Source organism: Piliocolobus tephrosceles, chromosome 13, assembly GCF_002776525.5.
Source record: "Piliocolobus tephrosceles isolate RC106 chromosome 13, ASM277652v3, whole genome shotgun sequence".
NCBI lineage: Eukaryota > Metazoa > Chordata > Mammalia > Primates > Cercopithecidae > Piliocolobus > Piliocolobus tephrosceles.
In genome coordinates this window covers 93433775-93457971 of record NC_045446.1, presented here as the reverse complement: position 1 = coordinate 93457971, position 24197 = coordinate 93433775, and positions in this window count along the sequence as shown.

Here is a 24197-nt window from a genome sequence, read left to right as displayed (position 1 = left end):
ATATAATACAGTGTGCTCAAGGCAGTAAATAATTTTACCTAAATAGTAAAACAAAACAAAAAAAAACAAAAACAAAAAAAAAATCACACAAAAAAAAACATTTTTTCCTTCATTTAGACTTTGTGAATCTCACAATTATGTGTCTTGGGGTTGTTCCTCTCAAGGAGTATCTTTGTGGTGTTCTCTGTATTTCCTGAATCAGAATGTTGGCCTGCTTTGCTAGGTTGGGGAAGTTCTCCTGGATAATATCCTGAAGAGTGTTTTCTAACTTGGTTCCATTCTTCCCATCACTTTCAGGTACGCTAATCAAATGTAGATTTGGTCTTTCCATAGTCCCATATTTCTTGGAGTCTCTGTTCATTTCTTTTCACCCTTTTTTTCTCTAATCTTTTCTTCTCGCTTTATTTCATTAATTTTATCTTCAATCACTGATATCCTTTCTTCCACTTGATCGAATCAGCTACTGAAGCTTGTACATGGATCATGAAGTTCTTGTGCTGTGATTTGCAGCTCCATCAGGTCATTTAATGTCTTCTCTACACTGTTTATTCTAGTTAGCCATTCATCTAACCTTTTTTTCAAGGATTTTTGCTTCCTTGCAATGGGTTAGAACATGCTCCTTTAGCTCAGAGAAGTTTATTATTACCGATCTTCTGAATCCTACTTCTGTTAACTCGTCAAACTCATTCTCCATCTAGCTTTGTTCCATTGCCAGCAAGGAGCTGCGATCCTTTGGAGGAGAAGAGGCACTCTGGTTTTTGGAATTTTCAGCTTTTCTGCTCTGGTTTCTCCCCGTCATTGTGGTTTTATCTACCTTTGGTCTTTGATTTTGGTGACCTACAGATGGGGGTTTGGTGTGGATGTCCTTTTTTGTTGATGTTGATGCTATTCCTTTCTGTTTTAGTTTTCCTTGTAACAGTCAGGCCCCTCGGCTACAGGTCTGTTGGAGTTTGCTGGAGGTCCACTCCAGACCCTGTTTGCCTGGGTATCACCAGCAGAGGCTGCAGAACAGCAAATATTGCCGAACAGCAAATATTGCAGAACAGCAAATATTGCTGCCTGACCCTTCCTCTGGAAGCTTCGTCCCAGAGGGGCAGCTGCCTGTATGAGGCCTCTGTCGGCCCCTACTGGGAGGTGTCTCCCAGTCAGGCCACACAGGAATCAGGGACCTGCTTGAGAAGGCAGTCTGTCCATTCTCAGAGCTTGAATGCCATGCTGGGAGAACCACTGTTCTATTCAGAGCTGTCATACAGCAACGTTTAAGTCTGCAGAAGTTGAATCCTGCCTTTGTTCATCGATGCCCTGCCTACAGAGGTGGAGTCTATAGAGGCAGTAGGCCTTGCTGAGCCTACTGCCTGGTGGGCTCTGCTCATTTCAAGCTTCCCAGCCACTTTGTTTACCTACTCAAGCCTCAGCAATGGCGGACACCCCTCTCCCTGCCAGGCTGCAGCCCCGCAGGTCAATCTCAGACTGCTGTGCTAGCAGTGAGCAAGGCTCCATGGGCATGGGACTCACTGAGCCAGGCACAGGAGGGAATCACCTGGTCTGCCAGTTGCTAGGACTGTGGGAAAAGCACAGTATTTGGGCAGAGGTGTACCATTCCTCCAGGTACAGTCTGTCATGGCTTCCCTTGTCTAGGAAAGGGAAATACCCTGACCCCTTGCACTTCCTGGGTGAGGCAACACCCCGCCCTGGTTCAGCTTGCCCTCTGTGAGTTGCACCCACTGTCCAGCCAGTCCCAATGAGATGAACCCAGTACCTCAGTTGGAAATGCAGAAATCACCTGTCTTCTGTGTCGATCTCGCTGGGAGCTGCAGACTGGAGTTGTTCCTATTCGGCCATTTTGGACTCTGTCTTATGTTTGGAAACAACTCTAATGGTGATGCCTGTGAGCTGGAGCATTAGCCTGAATGCCACCTGCAGTGCAGGTAAAGCAAGGTACAACCTAATATGACTAGATTAGAAGTGTGGCATAGCAGCCAGCTGGCACCAAGGGAAGGGGGCAAGTTATCTGAAGTATACAGGAAAATATAATACAGTGTGCTCAAGGCAGTAAATAATTTTACCTAAATAGTTACATGATGCTGAAGGGCCAATTTGTGACTAGCGGGTTTACTATAAATGCTTTTGTAAACATTTTGAAACCCAGCTATGAAGTTGTAGAGTTGTGATTATTGACGTGTGGTATTGGAGTACTTTAATATTTTGATCTGTTGAGCATACCCACCAACATTTTAGTATGTAAACATAAAAGTTTAAAAAGATGAATGCAAACCATTGCTCTACAATGTCTGTATTTTCCCCCTAAAGAACCGTTCTATGCCATCCTCTGAGCCTAATTCATTATTTTCATCCTTCCTTCTAAAAATCACATTCTTAGCTATCCTAGTTAATTCCCAGAACTGTATCTCTCCCAAAGAAAACAGCCAGCAGCTGACCAATTTCTCAGTCAATACCATGCAAAAGGTCATTTTGGAGGCTCCCTTAGTAGAAAGGAAAGGTACTATGTATCCCTACTGTATTAGTCCATTCTCACATTGCTATAAATAAATACCTGAGGCTGGGTAATTTGTAAAGTAAAGATGTTCAATTGGATTATGGTTCCACAGGCTGTACAGGAAGCCTGGCAGTATCAGCTTCTGGTGAGGCCTCAGGGAACTTTCAATTATGGCAGAAGGTGAAGGGGGAGCAAGCACCTCACATGGTTGGAGGAGGAGAAAGGCGAAAAGAGATGCTACACACTTTTAAAACAATGAGATCTTATGATAACTCACTCACTATCATAAGAACACCAAGGGGATAGTGCTGCGCCATTCGTGAGAACTCTGCCCCCATGATCCAATCACTTCCATCAGGCTCCACCCCCAACATTGGGGATTATAATTAAACTTGAGATTTTGGCACAGACACATATTCAAACCATATCACCTACAATAGCTCTTACCATGCTGTTGGCAAAACCAAAGGAGTCAGTAGAGTCTAGGAACATCTCCAAATATTGTACCATTTCCCCATGAAGAGATATTGGCCAAGAGGCCAGAAAGGAACGATATCCTAAATGCATCTGTAGATATTATGATAATTGTGTGTATTATCTCATAATAGTTAATAATAAAGGCTAGAGGATAAACATGTCCACATAGATTCCCTCCTAGTGGCCTTTTTCCCCACATAGGAGGGGAACTCAACCTCACAGAACTACACAGAAGGGAGTTTAAGGTGTATTTCTCAGGCACTGGATAAGAGGTTTTGAGGATAGCAGAGTCCACGGCCCACTCTGTTGGCTTCCCATTTGCCCTAGTTATTAAATTATCGCCTTTTGGTTCTAAACTCATTCAGGACTACTACTTTGCTTCTTGATGCGAGCTGGGACTCAGAAAACCACATTTCTGTTTTGCCAGCTGGTCCTGTTAGACTCTGCCAGTAGGGGGCCTGCAGAGGACTGCAAGGCTGGAGAAGGAAAGAGAACATGTTCTTTTCTGTGTGTTCCTGGTTTTCTGTGGTCTTCCTGTTACTGTGAGTAACACCTCAGGAATGTTCATCTCAGCAGCAACAGTTCCTAGTAATAGGTGAATTGGTGTTTCCTTCTTCCAACACTTATAGAACAAGCTTCATCATGCCTCCCCCTAAAACCTCCAGACATCAGCACCAACAAAGTCATACCCTCTCCTTGGAGATCTGGGACCCCACAGGGTCCCGCCTTCAAGTTTAGAAGTTTTCGTAGTTCCAACCTGTTACCTGTGTTCTTTCAGCCCCAGGGGTGGTAGCATAGCTGCTTTCTGCAGTAGCCATCTCCATAGCACCCAACTTTTCACCACTTTAGTTATGTATTGACAACTTACTTACAACCTACTTAGCCATTCTTTTTCTTTTCTTTTTCTTTTTTTTTTCTTTTTCCAAGGTCTTCTCTTCCTCTCTCTCTCTCTCTCTCTCTCTCTGTCCCTCTCTCTTTCTCTCCCACCCCGCTCCCTCCCATGCCAGGCTGCTGCAATCATGGTTCACTGCCACATGGACCTCCTGAGCTCAAGAGATCTTCCTATCTCAGCCTCTGAAGTAGCTAGCACTACAAGCGTATGCCACTATGTGCAGCTAAATTTTTTTTTAATTTTTGTAGAGACAGGGTCTTACTATGTTGCCCAGATCCATTCTTTATATTAAATTTTCTCTGTTCAAATAACAGGTGTGGTTTCTCTCTCCTGCTTGGACCCAGACTGATATACCTCTGAAATGGGTGAACAAATAGGTACATGGGGTGTACCAAAGGTTAATAACTCATTTTTTGGAGCTGGGTGATTCTGCTAAGCCATGTGGTACTTGTGAGTCACCAGCAGTGGCAATGGATGAAAAAAGCTACAGTGAAATGGAGTCACACCACCTTAAAAAAGCCTTTCAAGGCATACAATATTTGAATTGTTTACTTACGTGTATACTAGACTGCAAGCTCTGTGAGGTGAATGATGAAGTCCTATTGATAGTTTTATCTTCAGTTCCAATGTGTACTTGTTGAATAAATAAATGAATGAAAAATTTAAGTATTTAGTGTAGTTTTAAATGATGGCAAATTTAACCACATGTTCAAGGACCTCCTTCTGCAACAAAAGTTTAAAAATCAGGTTAAAATGGAAAAGAATCCCTTTATAAATTTAAGGGTAAATTTTCCACATTCCTTTTTATTCTACAATTTCTGTTCTCCCTTAGTTTCCAGACATCACTGTGAGCTCGTTAGGCCCTTGGTTCTTTCAACACTTTTAATTACCTTAAAATATCATTCAACTCCAGCAACCTTGGCAATCTTATTATCTCGAAGGGACAAGGAGCAAAGATTAGTAGATTAGTTGTTTTATCATTTAAGTAATGAGAATTTTACACTTCTCTAAAGAGATTTATGAGAGTAATTAGTCTAAGCAGGAGTTTCCAGCATGAATGTTATTAGGTGTAATAATTAACCCTAGCGGGGTGAGTTACTGCCTAGTAACTTAATCATTGAGGATGGCATGAAATTTCAGTTTTAGGCATTTGGAAATATTTATAAATATGTACTACTAATAATCATTTAATAAAATACTAAATTTAATTATAAAAGCACCAATATAAAACAAAGTATTGGCAAGTTTCATGCATCTCGTTATTAGCTTATTTTTTTGTGTTCTTGTAATACAATTACTTGTTAAAGAAATGAGAGGGCAGCATTATATACTGGCAGAGCACTAGTGTTAGAGTTAGATCTCAGCTCTGCCATGTGCTAACTCTATGACTCTGGGTAATCCATCTGACCTTCCAAACGTCAGGTTTCTTCAGCTTCAAAACAGGTGGTAAAAAGTGACATCTAAGGCTTCTCTCAACCCTGGCTATCTATAACTATATAAGACACAAACATAAGTAGCTAGAGTTAGTACCTAGGCCACCTAGGCTATGACTGACTCCTTTGTCCCTAAAGAGAAAATAAAATTAACAATAAAGTGTTTACTATGTACTATAATTTTCATATATATGATCTCATTTATATTTCTTTAATAATGATATCCTTATTGTATAGATAAGGACATCAAGAAATTTGAGAAACTTGCATAGAAGGTAAGTTTGTATGAAACAGAATAGGTTCAAATACCAATTCCATTACTGTGTAACATCTGTAAGTGGGAATAACCATAGTTTCTACCTTAGAATTACTAAAAGAAATAAATTAGATTTTACATGCAAAGTTCTTAGCAAAATATCTAGCTAGGAATGAACACTCCATAAATGTTAACTATTATTACTATTATTGTGATTATTTTTAATGTCATAACTACAAAATGCCAGTCAAGTTTTAAATCTAGGCGATTTTGACAATAAACACCATATAGATTCAGTTATATCATCTTGATAAACTATGAGAACTTGGAAATGTTAGGTTTTTAAAAAATTACTATGCAGCTCTTTCTCCCCTATTATTTCCCAACTGATACCTTATGGTTTAATACATTAAGAGACATTTGAGTTTTCAGTTATAAAACACAAGCTAATGTCTCCATGCTACTTCATATTCCATAAGGTCAGATTCTATGATAAACGAACTATTTCCCAGATATAATAAAGTTAGCACATTAAAAGAGATTTTTGAGGAAATTAATGTAAGTCTAAAACATAACTAAAATTTAATTTCAGTTCTTGGGTTTCACAAAACCCTGCGTAACACCATTAAAATGATATGACTTTATTAACTGGGAGGAGAAGAATTTATTGAGTTCCTGCTGAGTGTTAGGCATTGTGTTATCACTTTTAGCCAATATCCAAATCACTTGGTTTCACCTTTCTTATTTTGTATTCCTCATATGAGCCATAAAACACGAAAAAAAGAAAATTGAGTGATTATTTTATCCATCTTCCCAAAGGTGGTACATAATTAGTACTATAGCATATTTTATTTTCTAAAGATAGAGGTACCTATATATCCCACCCAACTAGCTTTTCTTTCAATGTGACATTGGCATTCCTCCATTGAGAGATGGGGATTACGTTCCCTCCACTTGAATCTGGGTGGCTCTGTGTCTACAGCAGAAGTGACATTATATTACTCCCAAGGCTAAGTCGTTAAAAAATTCTTCAACAGCCGGGCGCGGTGGCTCAAGCCTGTAATCCCAGCACTTTGGGAGGCCGAGACGGGCGGATCACGAGGTCAGCAGATCGAGACCATCCTGGCTAACACGGTGAAACCCCATCTCTACTAAAAAATACAAAAAACTAGCCAGGCGACGTGGCGGGCACCTGTAGTCCAGCTACTCGGGAGGCTGAGCCAGGAGAATGGCGTAAACCCGGGAGGCGGAGCTTGCAGTGAGCTGAGATCCGGCCACTGCACTCCAGCCTGGGCGACAGAGCGAGACTCCGTCTAAAAAAAAAAAAAAAATTCTTCAGCATTCTCCAGTTCACTTCCTAGTCCTCATGGAAGTTTGCCCTTGGAACTCAATCACCATGCTGTGAGGGAGCCACAAAAAGATCATGGGTATGCATCTGGCCACATTCCCAGCTGAGATTGCAGCCAATAGCCAGTGAGGCTTTAAGATTATTCTATCCTCCACCCTTGGAACCACCCTAGCTGACGGAGTAGAGCAGGAACAAGCTGTTTCCACTGAGCACTAGCCAAATGCAAACTCATGGATGAAATACATGTCCCTGTCTTAAGCCACTGAGTTTTCGAGTGGTTTGTTATTAGCAAAAGTAAGCAGAAAGAGTGTCATTCAAGGTGCATTGTACTACATACAATGTTCACCTTAAGGCATTAGAGCTTATTTTTTATTCAAAACCAATTGAGTACACTTTGAACAAATAATGATTGTGATTAAACACATTATATTCTTCTGCAGTGGTCTAACTCTTTGTGTAAGTAATCAAATAGATATAGATGTAAAAAGTATAGACTAATACTATATGAGAAGCAAACAAATTCTGAGATTACTAGGATTTAAAAACTATGAAAATTGTTTTAGAGACTTCTAGAATTTTATCATCTTCTAGAGTAATAATAGAACAATGTGATACATGCAAGCTGTCAGGAATTTAACAAATAACCCTTAAGGTTTAGATTACACTTGTGGACAGAAACCAATTAGAAACGTGCTTTGCCTCTAACCTAATATAATTTCATTTTCTGACACTGCACTGTGAATGTTTAATAAGCCAACCCTTTTCCACATATGTCCACTTATTTGTTATTCTTGTTCTCATAAAAAGAATAGACTTAACATGGATTTTTTTTTCTGTATTTTTTTCTCCTTCTTTCCATGTTTATTAGCATCAACCTAACCAAAATTATTCACCTCTTTCCAACCTCTATGCTCATTTTTCTACACCCTATCCTTTTTGGTTCTGCTCTTTACATTTTAGTGCATCTCCCAAGTTTTACAATTATACTGTTCCCATTAGCTGTTTACATATGTCCAAACAATTTTCAACCTAGGTCTGCCTTCCAAGTCTTATCAATGTTCTAGAACATTCCCTTTGCAGTATCTGGGATGTTTATACTTTGTAGAGCTTCAGGCAGACTTAAGACATAAGGGATTCATTTTGCTCTCAGGAGGGGCTAGGACTAAGAATTATAAAGTTGATTAATGGGTAAACAAAAGAAAGCTAAGGCCATGATATCTATTAATAGCAGTCACTTGACACACACTTCTTACTTCTCTTCAGATGCCAATCACAAACATCACTAACCAATTACGATAGTATTTCTTGCTAAACCCTGACCTTCCCAAGCACCTTTCTTAAAACAGCACTCCGATAGCCATGACCAACTGCCTGGACAGAGAAAAGAAGGAAAAATCTTGTTGTCATTCCAAATAGATAGTAAATAACAAGCTATTAGTCATTTCTCCTGGGATGAGGCCACCGTAAAGAGTGTTTACTTTCTTGGTGCAAGGTCTTTTCTTGCTATTACCCAGTCTTCAAGTGCTGATGAGTTTCCCAGGGTTCCTGGCACTTACTAAAAACTGAGTGTCACCCTTTCACGTGTTTTGCAGATAAAATGTGTGTAACTTCTACCATATGTAACACTGAGCTGAGCTCTGGCAACATAATGCCAACTAAGCAGCCAGTTACAGAACACTTAGATTTCTTTGGTATTCTTTATTGCTAGGTGGTGATATTGCATAATATATTACAACCAGAAAGAGAAAAGGAGAAAGAAAGTCAATTGAGGTAATAAAATGTAAAGAAAAAATGAAAGAGGATCATACATTATCAGTTGAGCTTTAGGTTGCCTCCTTGGGGGCTGGGTGAAAGTTTTAGAATCATCATGTATTAGTGCTTCTCCATCAAGAAAGGTTTTGATTTTGGAATGATAGAGCCAGCCTACTAAAAATAGGAAAATAGTTGTTTCTTTTCAATAACCTTATCCTGCTTTTTGTATTGTTTCTTGCCCTCCACATGCTTAGAGTCCCCCTTCTATTACAATCCATCAAGCCCCCATGGTTGGATCTGATTGTTTTTTAACAGGAGAAGGAAAGAGAAAAGGAGATTAGCATTTCATCTCTATAACTAAGCTATGAGCCAATAAAATGACATTTTCATACACATTTTAAGAGCTAGCCATAGTAACTTTAAGGAACCATGGTTAGAATCCTCTGACATCTTACCAAAACCCTGAGTGATAATAGAGTACTGTGATGGTTAAGGAGGTTATTGGTCTTTAAAGAGAAAAATGCTCTCTGAATACTGATTCTGATTTTTTCTGATTAAGGCTATCCCTTAAATGTGACTCAAGAAAAAGATGTTACTCTGGAGCTTTTATTATTCACCATGATTTTATTTCTGGATACCTTTATTTTTAATCAATTTCATTAAACAATATTTTCATTCTCATAAGGATTGCTGTCCAAAATGCAATTTACAGTCCCGTTCAGAGAGCTGGTTGTCCTTAATGACTTTCAATGGACAAATTTGCCATCCCCTTCAGTAGGCAGATGTGTAGTTGCTTTTAGTTTGGATGTTTCAAATCAGGTAGAATTGCCTGACATTCCCCATCCCCAGTGTCTGATTAAAGTTTACTATACAGAGGAGAAAGAAAATTTATAGTGTGGGTAATATCATCAAGAGTTGATCTATCATCCCCTAGAAACAATTGGCTCTGAATAATTGATCACTACCACACCTGGAAAACACAGGAAGTTGCATTAGATTGGCGATTCTGGGAGTAAATGATCTACTTTCTGTAAAGGCATCTCCTGCGTAGACGCCAGTTCTGTCAATTGTGAAGTAAGCAGTTTCATCTTCCCTAATTAATTTGGGAACAAAAGGTGGATGGCACATCCCAAATGGTAATAGTCTGAACAAATTCAGCAGCTCCCTTTGTTTACAGGCTGTGTACGCAAAGTCCCATGGAAAGATTTTTAAAAGAGCAGTAAATGGCAATTCACATGGATAATGAACTGGATTAATGTAGCAATTAAAGTTTATTAAAATGAAGTATTACCCTTAGACAGAACCTGGCAGTGATGTAAAAGCTGAGGATCTGCTTACGAAAATTGAGGTTTAGCAAAGGAAATTTAAATTCCCAAGAGGTTATAAAGTCCATTGTGAATATGAATAACCATGCTGAGACAGTTGAGGTTTAAGAAGTAATCTTAGAAGAGTGAAGGATTTAAAGCAAGAATACTTACATATTTCTCATCTAGAAGATAGGCTTTCTTTAGACAAAGGGTGCCAAGTTTTCTGCTGATAAAGGAATCTCTGGGGGCTAATGTTTTGTTCTTATCCTATCATGAGAAAGACATTTGTGAACTATAAGTACCTCACCTGAGTGCAAAAACAAAGAAAAAATGGTAGTGGAACAGGGAAGCAAAGTTAATGAACCCCATTCTTAGGGGGTATCTGACATTATTAGATCTTATTAAATTCCATTACAGAGATTATACCCAAAGCAAAATGTAAGACGGTCCCTGAATTTTTTTCCTGTTACTCATTAGTTTGTATTTCAGGGATGAGAGAAAGGTACTCCAGAGGGAACAACATATAAAGCTCCCCAAGTTGAGCTATTAAAATTTGTCAGAATTTCATTATGGAATTTTCCTCTGTGCTAGAGGTTAGGCTACTATACCTGGTTTGTTCTCAGAGGTATTCAAAACATGAAGCTATTACATTTTTCTCTAATCAGTGTCCCCACTAGTACTGTGTTGAATCCCTCTTCCTGGCTTGGTGGTAGATCTCCCAGTAATACCTTGTGCAGAAAACATTGACTTCCATGTTGTTTTAGGTTCAATTCAAAACATGACTGATTCAAACTTTCCCTGACTTGGCGGACCTGTGGTTTGAAGGACCTGATTTGGTGAAGGGATGTGGGCTGGTTCTTTATTCCTCCCTGTTCACCTCTACCTTGAAGTACAGGAAAGATTTTAGTCTGCTTCTGGAATACCTCTTTCACCCCTTTTTATAGAATTTTGAAAGTTCTCAATTCTAGCTGCTTACTAGCGCCAGCAGAGACCTTTAAAAAATATCCATACTTGGGCTCCTTTCTGGTCTCACACAAAATTTTAAAGATGAGGAAAAAAAAAGGGCATGTGTTCATTATTTCACAAGCTACTGATATTGTCCTCTATGTTCACACTGATTGGTGATAGGGTTCAGGACACATTACCCTACAATTTGGCACTTTGGTATATGAGAAAACAGCAGAAACAGGAAGGTCTTGCTTTTTCCTGTTGTTCTCCCCTGTTGTAGACCATAAGAATTATCTGACCTTCCTCTGAAGCATATCATAAAACCCCCATTCCAGAGTGATCATCCCTATACCTGGAGGAAAAGAATTAATATACAGAAATGCCAAAAAGCATCTGAAAAAAAATCACGCATTACTAAGTTCTTCCCAGTTTATTATCATTAAGTCATAATCTTCTGTCTTCCAATCATACTTCTGGATGACTATCAAAAATACATAGGCTTCCTTGTTTTGGGGGGTCTTCAATTCTGAAGGCTTCCATATCAGATAAAATTTATATGAAATGAATTTGTTATGCTTTTATCTTGTTTCTCTTGCCATGAACCTAGTGATCGGTGAGAAAGGAATCGTTTCTCTCCTGCACTGGCCACTGATGTCCTCTAGGTGGCAGGCAACCCAATGGCATGACTGGAGAAGGCGTACAGACGGAAGAGGAGTCCCTTCAGCTGACCTCCCCTCTATATAGAGAGAAATGGAAGAGTTGGTTCCAACCTAACCTCTTCCAAACCTCCTAATTCACTCGCTTGATGCCGCTAGAGTGCAATCATCAGCCTTTGGCTGTTGGGGTCTTCTTGCCCCGAGGTCAGATCTCTTGGATGGGCTATTGGCAAAAAGGTTCTTCTCCAAGTACCCCATATACACACAAAATGGTAAGAGGGTGAGCAGATTGCCCTACTGATGCCCTTTCTCCCTGCCTGCCAACTTTCTCCAAGTCTTTTTTCCTCTGTTCAAAGGGAAACAGGGCGCATATCAGCAGAGCTCTGTATAAGCAGATCCTCTGTTCAAATGGAAACAGGATGCATATCAGCAGAGCTTTGTATAGCAGATGAACCATTGATGAGATATGCTCTGCTCTTTGGAGCACCACAGTCTTTACAATTGATTTAGTCAATGCCGTCTTCAATTGGCTGGAAGCAGAGTTGGGAGTTCATGCCATTCTTATTCTAAGCCATAAAATCTTCACTAGACATTGATGGATGTTAAAAGAAAGAGGGAGAGATCGAGAATGCATAGCACAGAAGGGAGACAGTGGGAATGCTTAGGTTGACAATCCAACCTTGGAAGCCAACTCCAGCCACAGCCTTGCCAGGATACAGTCTGAGTGGCTTGGCATTTCTCTACCCTTTGCCTTGAGCAATTTCATTCTGTTGTGTTGAATGAATGCATGGCCCCAGACAATATTTCTCAAGCATAAAAACAATAATTGCTTAGACATAACACAAAAATAGAAAAATTGGCTATCTAAACAGTTACAGAATACCTAATAAAGTAAAGTAGGGCATGGTTTCATTCACAGATGTACAGGTAATATAATGGGTATGTCCTTTGGAGGAACTTTGGTATGTATGAGAATTTTTAAAGCTTCACAAAGCTATTTAATCAAGTATGTCACAGTGACAGGTTCATCTGCATTTATTTAAAATAGAAGAAAATTTCAATAAGTTAATTATGAGAAACTTCATTTACAGTGGTAGAAAAATTTTACCTATGTAGCTTGGCACTAGATTCTTAAAATGCGTCTTCAAACACAGACCTAGAAAGGACTTCCAACCAACTTCTCCTCAGGGAAACAGCAATGCGTTTAACTCACACAGCCACTTAGAACTGATGAGAAGGTCTTCCAGGAGACTTCTATGCAAAGTGGGCAATTTCACTGTAGGGATGGCAGATATAAAAAATTAAAACTTTAAGAAATGAATATCAAAAGTACAGTTAGAATTTCACAAATTAGAATATTTTCTTTTTTAAAAGTCAGTGAGAGCACTTCTGCTCCCCTTAATGGCAGATTAGACCAACCCTGCCACCAAGAACAACTGAAATATACGGAGAAAATATTTTTAAATTATTGCCACGGTGAGAATAGCAAAGCAGACAAAAATGACAGTAGCAAGGTTAGGGAAGAGAAGGAAATATGGAGAAGGAAGCCCTACAATTGAGGGTGCTGTCAGCTCCATGGGAAGTAGCTGAGAGACTGATAAACAAAGCAGTACTTAAAATGGCCAAAGGGAGCATGTGGTAAATTTGGAGTCCTGGCCCACCAGGTAGAAAGGATTCTGGTAAACTCTTTAGGATTTAGGTTTAGACCAGAATGGCTTTACCTCAGAGTAAGAAAAAAAAACATGAATCTCTGTTGTGACCGAAAGCTGGTTTTGAATCATCTCAGAGCCCTGAGGTTATAGTAAGGTGATCCAAGTTTACACCTACCCCTAGTTACCTGACCAAAGGAAATGTATATCCCATATAGAGAAAGATGGTTGATGTGGTTTGGCTCTGTATTTCCACCCAAATCTCATCTCAAATTGTAATTCCTCACATGTCAAAGGAGGGACCTGGTGGGAGGTGACCAGATCGTAGGGACAGTTTCCCCCATGCTGTTCTTGTGATAGTCAGTTCTCATGAGATCTGGTGGTTTTAAGTGCTTGGCAGTTCTTCCTGTGCTCACTCGTGACGCTCGCACCTTTCACAGCCCTGTGAGGATGCCTGCTTCCACTTCCCCTCCTGCCATGATTGTAAGTTTCCTGAGGCTTCCCCAGACATGTGGAATTGACTCAATTAAATCTCTATTGTTTAAAAATGACCCAGTCTCAGGTAGTATCTTCATAGCAGTGTGAAAATGGACTAATACAATGGTGTCACCCAGAACCTCAAAATATGTCTATATTTTTCCATGGAAAATGGATAGCACTCTATCAAATATCAAATCACACAGAGATAAGATATTGTAAATAAAATCCACGATAAATGATAAGTAGGAGAAACACATCAGGAACTCCAAATTTTAGAGTTACTGAGCATCATTTTAAAACAACTATCCTTAGTCTATTCAAGGAAGTGAGAGAGAAAAATTGAGAATTGGGACAGCAAATCAGGGATTATTAAAAAATATTCATTGGAAATTTTTAAACTGAAAAAAATGCAATAACTAAAATTAAAAACATGGTGGATTTAAAAGGATATTAGACAAGGTTGAATAGAGATTTAATGAACTAGAATATGGGTCAGATGCAAGTATGCTGAATGAAGCACAGAGAAATCGACAAATGAAAATGCAAAAAAAAAAAAAAAGATATAGGGGATATAGTGAGGTCAAACATAAAGGTAATTAGAGATCCAGATAGGATAGAATGAGCATAGCAATATTTGAATATGTGATATGGACAATTTTCCAAACCAACAAAAGCCATCAAATCACAAATTCAAAAAGCATTTCTATCCCCGAGCAGTATGAACACAAGCAAATTAAACACATCAAGGCATATCATGGTAAAATTGCTGAAACAAAAATAGAAAAAACTTTTAAGCAGCCATGGAAAAAAATATAAATGAGCATCAAAGAAGTAATAATCCCATTCCTCAGAAATTATATAAAAGATGCACTGTGAGCAAAACACATCTTATGCACAAGGCTATTCATTGTGGCATTATTTGTGACAAACAATTGGAAAAAACCCATAAACATCTACCGATAGAGGACTAGTTGAATAAGCATGGTATCTGCACAAAATGCTACTATGGGACATTCAAACATGGTGTGCTTCTGATATGATATAACATGAAGTACACAGAACCACCTGTGAAGTATTCTTGCCAAACATAGATGGATCTGCACCTTATTAGAGCTAACTTTCAATTTCTAGGAAATATGGGGCTAAGGGAACAAATTAAATGACACTCCAAGGAAACAGACAAATCCAAATTATGGGACAATATCCAGGAAAATAAATCTAATTCTTCAATAAGACAACAGCATGAGACAAAAGAGGTGATGGGAGGAAATTTAAACCATAACAACCAAATGATATGTGGGATATTTTTCCCCTAATTGGAAAAAATCAATCATAAAAAGCTCACAGTTGAGAAAAATCAGGTAAATCCGGATCTTGAGTAGGCAATAGTTACACAAAAAATTTTTGTTGATTATGTTTTGTTAAATGTGATAAGGGCATCACGGTTAAACAAGAATATGGCCCTGTTTTTAGAGATGTATTCTAAATATTTAAGTGTAAAAAAAATATGAGATTTGGGCTTTGCAAAAAACTACAGAAGAGGAAAGATGAAGCAAATATGGCACAATTTTTATATTTATCATTGTTGAATTTGGATTATGGAAATATGGTGTTTCATTATATTCTTTAGTGTACGTTTGAAAGTTTCACAGTAGGTTTTCTTAAAGTGAATATGTGTCCCAGAAATAGAACCTCAGAAATAGAACATCTGTCCCTGAGATTTGCAATGTGGGCTCCTATTTGAAATCACCTGTTTCCTTCTGTCACCTGTTTTACTTCTTTAAATATATATATTTAAGCAGAGTAGATAGAAGGAAACAGGTGATTAGGCTGCTAATTTATTATATATATATATGTATGTGTGTGTGTATATATATGTATATATGTGTGTTTGTGTGTGTATGTATATATGCCTCTCAGTGTACCTGCTTTAGCTACTTTGAAAGAAAACTGTATCTTCAAAGTCAACTCCTTGGATCTGTCAGTGTGAATTTTGCACATTCCATATTGTTTTTTACATTGAGGACACATTTTCTGAACATACCCTCCATCTTTGGATACAATCTGCCTAACTGGTTATACATGAGGTAGTAACAGATCAACTGACATGAGCTTTGTTTTCTTCCTGTTGTTTTGATTCTAACAGCAATCCCTGGTAAAAGGCACCGATATCCCCATTTTACCAAGGAGGAAACTATAGTTCAGCAAGACTAAACAACTTGTCCAAAGTAATGCCCTGGGATTTTTGTGATTAAAATCAGTTTTCTTCCTCCACTCCCACCACCAGTACCCTCCAAATGCATCCCCTAAACTTAGGGTCATAGTTGAAATAGAAGTTGAAGCAGAAATTGGGTTTGTCATTTCCAGGATTAGATATAGGTCTATGATAAGAAGCTGGCAATTTTAAGCTAGTTGAAGGCTGACTTTTGCAACATGGCTAGAAGTACTGGTTGAAATAAAATGTCATCATGATCTGGTACAGGGCAGCTTCAGAGAACTGTGTTGAACAAATTAACTTCTACTGAATTCATGTGAATCTTCCTCATAAAAATATACTGTGTGATTTTATAATCTAATTTTTAAGAAATTGTATACTATGTGAGAATGTTACCCTTTCCTTTTATCTCAGCTTGGGCCATTCCGTATGTACATTTCATCACTGGTCCTTGATTGGACTCAAATTTCCAGTGTGGTCCATGAATATATGAATTACCATCCTGGATAAATAGCCACATCCAATTTCCAGGAGCAGAGAGAATGGCGACAATGATTGTGTGGTTTAAATAAATATAGCAACAGTAGTGCCAACACAATCTATTCCCATGGTGAAAGTAATTTAGCATCGCTATTCAGACATCTCCTGCACGCCATCAATTACTGGATCAGCAAGAATCACGCATTCCAACAGAGCCACCTGGATAATTGTGGCACACATCTATTGCTTGTTTAACCCAGTGAATCTACTAAGAAGGAAAGGGCTGAAATGTTCCACTGCAGCAAAATAAACTTGCTTCTGTTTATCTTTAGCAGCCTAATTCTGATGCAGTGAAGCCAGGAATAAGTGGCATTTTTGTTTTACTTAAAATGAAGGAGAACACTCTTCAAATCCGAGTGCTGTTATGCTACACTAACAATAGCTTCTCCTGCAGGGTAAAAGTGAAATATTGTTTATCAATACCATAATCGTGACAAGCAGTTAACATTTATTAAATGCTTACTGCATGTACATTATCTCATGCCTCACAGTAATCTTATCAAATAGATTTCCATTATCTTCATTTTTATAGAACAAGAAACTGAGGTAAGAAGGTGAAGTAACTTGTTTAAGCTACTAAGTGGCAGAGTCTGGCTTCAAATTCAGATGTTCATTTGACTCAAGAACCTGAGTGCTAAATGAATGTTATACAGACCCTTTATGTAGTATTTAAGGAAGACTTGTCTCTATTACTCATTTAGGATGTTTAATGCTGTAAGTAACAGGATCCAATTAACTGTTTCAACACCAGGCCTTCATTCTCTCACTTCACAAGAAGTCAGGTGCCAAGCAGATCCAAGCTCATTCAGAGGCTGCACCATGTCAGCTGGGACCCAGGTTTCATCCATCTTTCTGCTCTGTCATTACCTCATACTCTGAGGGAGTTTCCAGATGACTGCTGTAGCTGAGGCTTTCCTTTCAAGGCATCTAACAGAGGTATGGGGAGGGTTTTCCCACACACCTATTTCTTACAGGAAGGAGCACCTGTTCCAGAAACCTCTCAGAAAGTTCTTTTGCTAAATGGCCAGGGTGTAGTCACAGCCTATACTTAAACCAATGACTGTTGCTGATCATGACTTTGCCATGATTGCCTTTGACTCATCAAATTTTCTCACCACCAGGCTGGGGAGAGGCCCCATGAAGCACATGGTTTCCTAATACCAGAAGAAAATTGAAGCCTTTTAACATGGCAGTCCACAGTGGTAGGAGGCGGAAAGAAACTTTGGGTATTCAGCAATGGTTTATCACCTTCTACTTCTTTGGTGCATGATACTCAGAGATGCCATTCATGTGTATATCTTAAATGACACTCTTTATTTTTCCTTTCCTAAAGGGAGCATCTGGCTCCAAGTTCTGGACATCTGGGTGATGTAGTGTTTTCTTCATTTATCCCCTACATACAACCCTATGGATATAAGACAAATAATTTACTCATTACACACAAACATAGACTGAGAAACAGAAGAAGCCAATTCCAAAATTCTTGTTTCCTCTCCACTGTCTGTCCCTTGACCTTGGAATCCTGACCTTCTCCCTCTCCATTAGTTTAATGGCCCCTTCCTTAAGACCTTTGAAAGGTGTGGCCTTTGTTGAGAAAGTGCCTATCTTTATTCAATCCATCAGACAGACTTGCCTCTCTTCCATTTAGAAGTAAGTAATAATGGGATATTTGCAAGAAGCCCAAGGCACCAAACTGCTTAATTTTATCTTATAAGTCTCTGTTTCCCTGCTGCTTCATAAACTAGCTTTAGCTTGGGGAGGGAGGGGACGGGGGAGTTAACACTGCAAGGCAGTTCCCACTGCCATGAAAACTTACATTTGAACAGCAATAGAATAAGAAACAATGCAGAGGCCCTGGTGTATACTCATCCCTACCCAGCTGGACAGGAATCGTGAGGACTCTAAGCCCAGGCAGTGCAGTCAACTCTCAGGACAACCAGTCTGGAAGCCTAGGTTCTGCCCTTTAAGAAGATGGCCCTTGTCCCCTGTCCTCAGTAGCCCTGGTTCTGCTATCTGGTGGAGACAGCTTTTGTCCACAGTTCTCTGAATACCTGGTTCTGCACTCTAGGGAGATCTCCCTTTGTGTCCTCTCCTCCAGAAACCTGGTTCTGCTCTCGGGTTGGCTGATCCTCTGGCTACCTCTGAGATGAGCAATGTGAGACTGCATTCCTGTAGGACGCATAGCAGTAGCTACCCCCTGCATATATGTTCAGGTGTAGAGGCCTGCAATTTGCCTCAGGGGTTATAATTCATAAGCTGTTCTGGACCAGGATCAGTGTTTCTTTTCAACACAGTAATCACACAAACTTGGCACACATGCGGTCTATTTACTTCCAGTCAATTTCATGGATTACTAAACACAGCTAAAATTTTTGATTGGACATGGTCACTAATTTCAAAATTCTTGTGTCCTACCCACTGTCTGTCCTTTGACCTTGGAATCCTGACCTTCTCCCTCTCCATTGGTTTAATGGCCCCTTCCTTAAGACCTTTGAAAGGTGTGGCCTTTGTTGAGAAAGTTTCCATCTTTATTCAGTCTTCATAGAGAGACTTGCTGCTCTTTCATTTAGAAGTAATTAATAATGGAGTATTTGCAAGAGGCCCGAAGCACCAAACTGCTTAATTTTATCTTCTGATAAGTCTCTGTTTCCCTGCTGCTTCATAAACTAGCTTTAGCTTGGGGGGCAGTTAACACTGCAAGGCTTTTTCAATACTACAAGACTTCAAATTAAAAGATTCTCAGTCAACACAGTTTTCAGCCTCTGAGTATACAACACCTCTCTTAGCAGTTTGTTTCTTTCACTTCGTTCTCACATGGGCCACATTCAGAGGATGTGTCTCTTGCAGAATCTTATGAAGGAATCTATAAACAGCAACAAATCCCTTATATACTGAAATTTTCCTCTCATTTCTTCTAACCCAGAGTCAAATCAGAATATAATCTGCATCACAAGAAACAAGTGGCAGTTGGATCAAATACCTGCATAACGGGTATCTCCAACTTCCCAGCCTGCAGTGGTCCAGTTGCTGCTGTCTTCCATTCTAGTTACTGTACTTACAAGTTCAACATTTTATGGTCTGTTCCTTATAGCATTGTGGAACAAAACTATCATAAGATGCTATAAGCTTCAAATAGCAGGATATCTAACTTAAAGTAGTTCAAATTATACAGGGCTTATTTTTGTATTTAAGTCCAGTGGCAAGGTATTTCAAAGGTTATTTTAATCATTAGCAATGTCATCAAGAACCTACATTTCTTCCCTCTTTCTTCTCCATCATTCTCGGTATACTGGCTACTCTGCCTATGCTAGGATACGGCTTTGCTAGCTCTAGACACTGTCTTCCCATACAGCTTCATCAAGGGGCAAAGAAAAAAAAAATTAGCAACGGTTTGGTGCATTGCTCTTTCTAATCAGAGTGAGAAAGTTTCCCTAACACCCATCATGTTCTCTTATAGGCCTGTGTAACTTCTCATGCCAATGCCTGTCAAGTGATTGGCATTACCGTTAATGATTTAATCAAATCAACATTCATCCCCTTGAACTGGGGAGGGCTCATAATACATAATATTCAAGAATCTTTTAGTTAAAAAGTCCGTTGGGGAGAGGAGGTTCTTGAGTAGGTAATCCTATTTTCTAATCCCCTAAACTCTTACTTTTGAACAGTGTTTCTCAAAGTGCGGTTCATGTATAGTGCTAGTATTCTGATGAACAGAAACATATACCTGGACCCTACTCAGACCTAAATTAACAGACCCCCTACAGTAATGTTCAGGAACTTGCATTTTAACAATCTCCCCAAGTGATCTTTTAGCACATTGCAGAAGTCCTTGGGACCTCATTTGATTCAAATTCATATCCTCATGCCATCTATAGAGAATATTGTTCTTGGCAGATGTTTAATGGAGTTGTTTAATTACTGTTATATTTAAAAACTGATCAATTTTTTCTCTTTTCCTTTATTTTTTCTTTTCAGCAAAAGCCATCTAGTTTCTTTCTTACTCCCTATAGGATGAAGCACTTCTCTTTGTGCGCTGTGGGAGCCCTGTAAATGCTGTTATAGGGTTGTGGTATTTCCTCTTCTGCTATATTATTCCCAGAAAAAGGAGTAAGAGGAAATATTATTAAAAACAGCAACAACAAATAAGATGGAAAAATAAAAGTGAGAAATCAGTTATTTTTATGAAGAAATAATTTTATCTGTGCCCCCTACTGATGGAAATTTAGGTAGAATATAGACTGAGGATGAAATGGAGAAAATATTATAAAATCAATAATTTTTCAATGTCAGTCATCTGATGTCTGCATAGAACATTCTTTTGAAGAAAAGTTACTTTACTTACCACCCAGAGCTATGCAAGTTCTACATTCATTGTGAATGATTTCATGTCAGGGAGCAGAATTATAAGAAGAAAGAAAAGTACTAATATAATGTTTACCATGTGCTAGACACTGTGTGGGAATCTTATTTGATTCCCACATTTGAAGGATGCATCCTCACTTAAGTCATGAGCCCCATTTTAGAGACAAGGTAACTAAGATAAAAAAGGTTAATGACTTTCTCATTGTTAATGGGGTAGGCATTTGAACTAGAAGTCTGGCTTCAGAGACTTTCTTACAACCATGAAGCTATTAATGTGCTCAACTGACACCACAAATTACTGTCCTGTGAACCACGGATGACTTGTGTTGAGTTCTTAAAATTTTGTAATTAGTCTGAAGCAACTAACAATCAGTAGAATATATTTTAAAATTCTGAACTTTGGCATTTATTGAAAAATCAGAATATTTATGCTGGCAGTACTAGTCCAGGGACATCCATGGCAACCAACAGCTGGATGTGAGTAGAGCTGTTACCTTCAGATGAGCCATGTGTTCTTCTGTTTGCCAGTTTCCCTTACTCTCTATTACTTTCCAACACTTAGACTAAGAGCTTATGCTATTGCTTTGATTATGGTAAATGAAAGAACCCACATCTCCATCTAAGACAGCCAATATAATACAGTAGTTATGCCCATTGATTCAGGAGGTAACTGCTTAAATTTAAACTCCAAATCAAACATTTACTAGTTGTATGAACTTGAGAGATACTTAATCTCTCTATGCCTTAGTTACCTCATTTTTAAAATGGGAGTAATGATAAAATCCACTCAAAATTTTTTATGATTGGCTGGGCATGGTGGTTTACGCTGCAATCCCAGCACTTTGGGAGGCCGAGGCAGGTGGATCATGAGGTCAGGAGTTCAAGACCAGCCTGACCAACATGGTGAAACCCCATCTCTTCTAAAAATACAAAAATTAGCCAGGCATGGTGGCACGTGCCTGTAATCTCAGCTACTTGGAAGGCTGAGGTAGGAGAATCCCTTGTACCTGGTAGGCAAAGGTTGCAGTGAGCCGAGTTATGCCACTGCACTCCAGCCTGGGTGACACAGCGAGATTCCGTCTCAAAAATAAAAACAAAAAGTATGATTTATCAAATGAGTTAATATATATAAAGTGTTTGAAGCAATATCTGGCATGGAGTAAATATCATGCACTGCTGATGAAAAAATGAAAGATGAACCAAGAGAACCCTGTGTGTGTTTCATGGAGAAGAAAGCATATTACTTTGGAAAACTGAAGAATCTTCCCGTGTGATGTTCACTACATAAAAAATATTCATGATCCTGAAAGAGGCAGATTGACTCCAGGCCCAATGGATGACCCCAGCTTAATCTCTAAAAGCATGGAGCAGGGGAATTCTCCATCAGTCTCCTAGAATTTCCTTGTTGAGGAGGCCTTATTTCAATCTTCTTTCATGTCTGTGAAGCTGAGGCTCAGAGAATCCAGTGACTCCACCTAATGTAACACAGAACTGTGATGACAGAGCCAGGATTCATAGCCAGGTCAATCATTCCAAAAGCAAGGGTTTCTTCTAGTTGGCTCCTGGATCCATTTTTATATTAATAAGTACAAGCAGACTGATTTGTTTTGGGGGTAGAAACTTAACTCTGTTTTCAAATGTCATACATTTATTCTCAACTTTATCCAGAAGTTTGAAAGCTATCTAGTTATATCAAGTTTCGCATGAGGATGCTGTAGAAAGGGATGCTGAGGAAGATCATGGCTTCTCATTTTCACTCCCAGAATCCACATAAAATGGGTAAAACGCATGTCTTTTAGTGGCTCAGACACTACCATTTCTGGGTGGCATATTTTTGATTGTCTTTTTAACCCCAAATCATCTCAGTGAAAACATTATTGAAATGGGAGAGTTCCCTGATCCCCTCATGGGACATGTAACAAGGGTGTGGCTCATTTATTCGGCCACCATGTGCTCAAATCCCTTACAGGAAGGGAAGTATGCAGGTGAGCAGGTGAGCAGGTACCGGAGCTGGGATGAGCACCTTTGGGCTCCGGCCCCACAGCAGTGTCTAGGGGTCTTACAGTGTTCTTTTAGCCTTGCTGTCCAGGGATGGCTTAAGTGTTAAACAACTCAGTGAAGAGTCAGTGTGACAGCCTTTTTGGGTTCCCACACCCAGTGTGTCCCAAATTCTTGTCCAGCATCCAGGAAGAATCAGGTCACATGGACCTGAAGGATGGTGAATGCGGGGATTTTACTGAGTGATGGAGCTGGTGCTCAGTGGGATGAGGAACTGGAGAGGGGATGGAGTAGAAAGATATTCTTCCCTTGGAGTTTCGCCATTCCATGCCTGATCTCCACCACAACTGCCCCCAGCCAAACTCCTCTCAACATTCAGACACTTCTCTCTTATCCTTCTCTGCCATGGTGCTCTGCCACTCTGCCACTCTTCTGCTTATGAAGCCTGGGGTTCAGGGTTTATATGGGCACAGGATAGAGGGTCATAGTGGGCCAAAAGTCAACATTTGAGTGCAAAAACAGGAATGTCTGTTCTCATTTAGGGCTGTGGGTCCAGGCTTGAGGCTGGAGCCCTCACCAGGGACCCCACCCACCTGTCTCCTGTCCATATAATTATCACTCTCAGTTTTTTAATATGCTGAAAAGCTTATCATTGGAAGAAAATGGCAGGATCTAATGCATTCTCATGCCATATACAAAGAAAAGTATTTGGGCAGTGAACTCAGAATAAATAGCCGAGCCCTAACTTCTTGACTCGACGTTTAAGACCTTCCATGATTGATCACCAACATGTATCACACTAATCCATATCTATACCTTTTGGAACCTGCCATAAGGATTTGCACAAAATAGTTTCCCTCTTTTCCTGTCGTACTGACCATGCCAACATTGTTGTTGCTCCCTCTACATCTCAGACATTACTGACTCCAGGAAGTACTTCTGAACATTTGCTTTCCACCCTCATAGGGTTCATCTTCCCCTCCTTTGTTCCAGCATTTACTAATTATACTTAGTTTGTCCCCACAATTTTGTCTCCCCCACTAGACTATGAGGTCTCTGATAGGAGAGACTGAGTTTTCAATTTCTGCTTAAAATTATTTCCATTTAATAATTTTAGTTTTAGAATCTGTTCTTGTCATACAATCTTTCAAGATAAATCAAAAGACATGTCCCTCAAATCCCCTCATATTGATTAATCCACTGTGTATTTTCCATTGGCCTTTCTAACTTCACTCTGTTTTCATAATTTCACAATATTCTAGCACAGTACAGATATCACATTAATAGCTGATATTTATTGAACTTGAGCTATGGGCCAGGCATTCTCCAAAGTATTTTATAGTCATTATCTCATTAGTAATGAGGTAAGAGCTATGCATCATTTCCA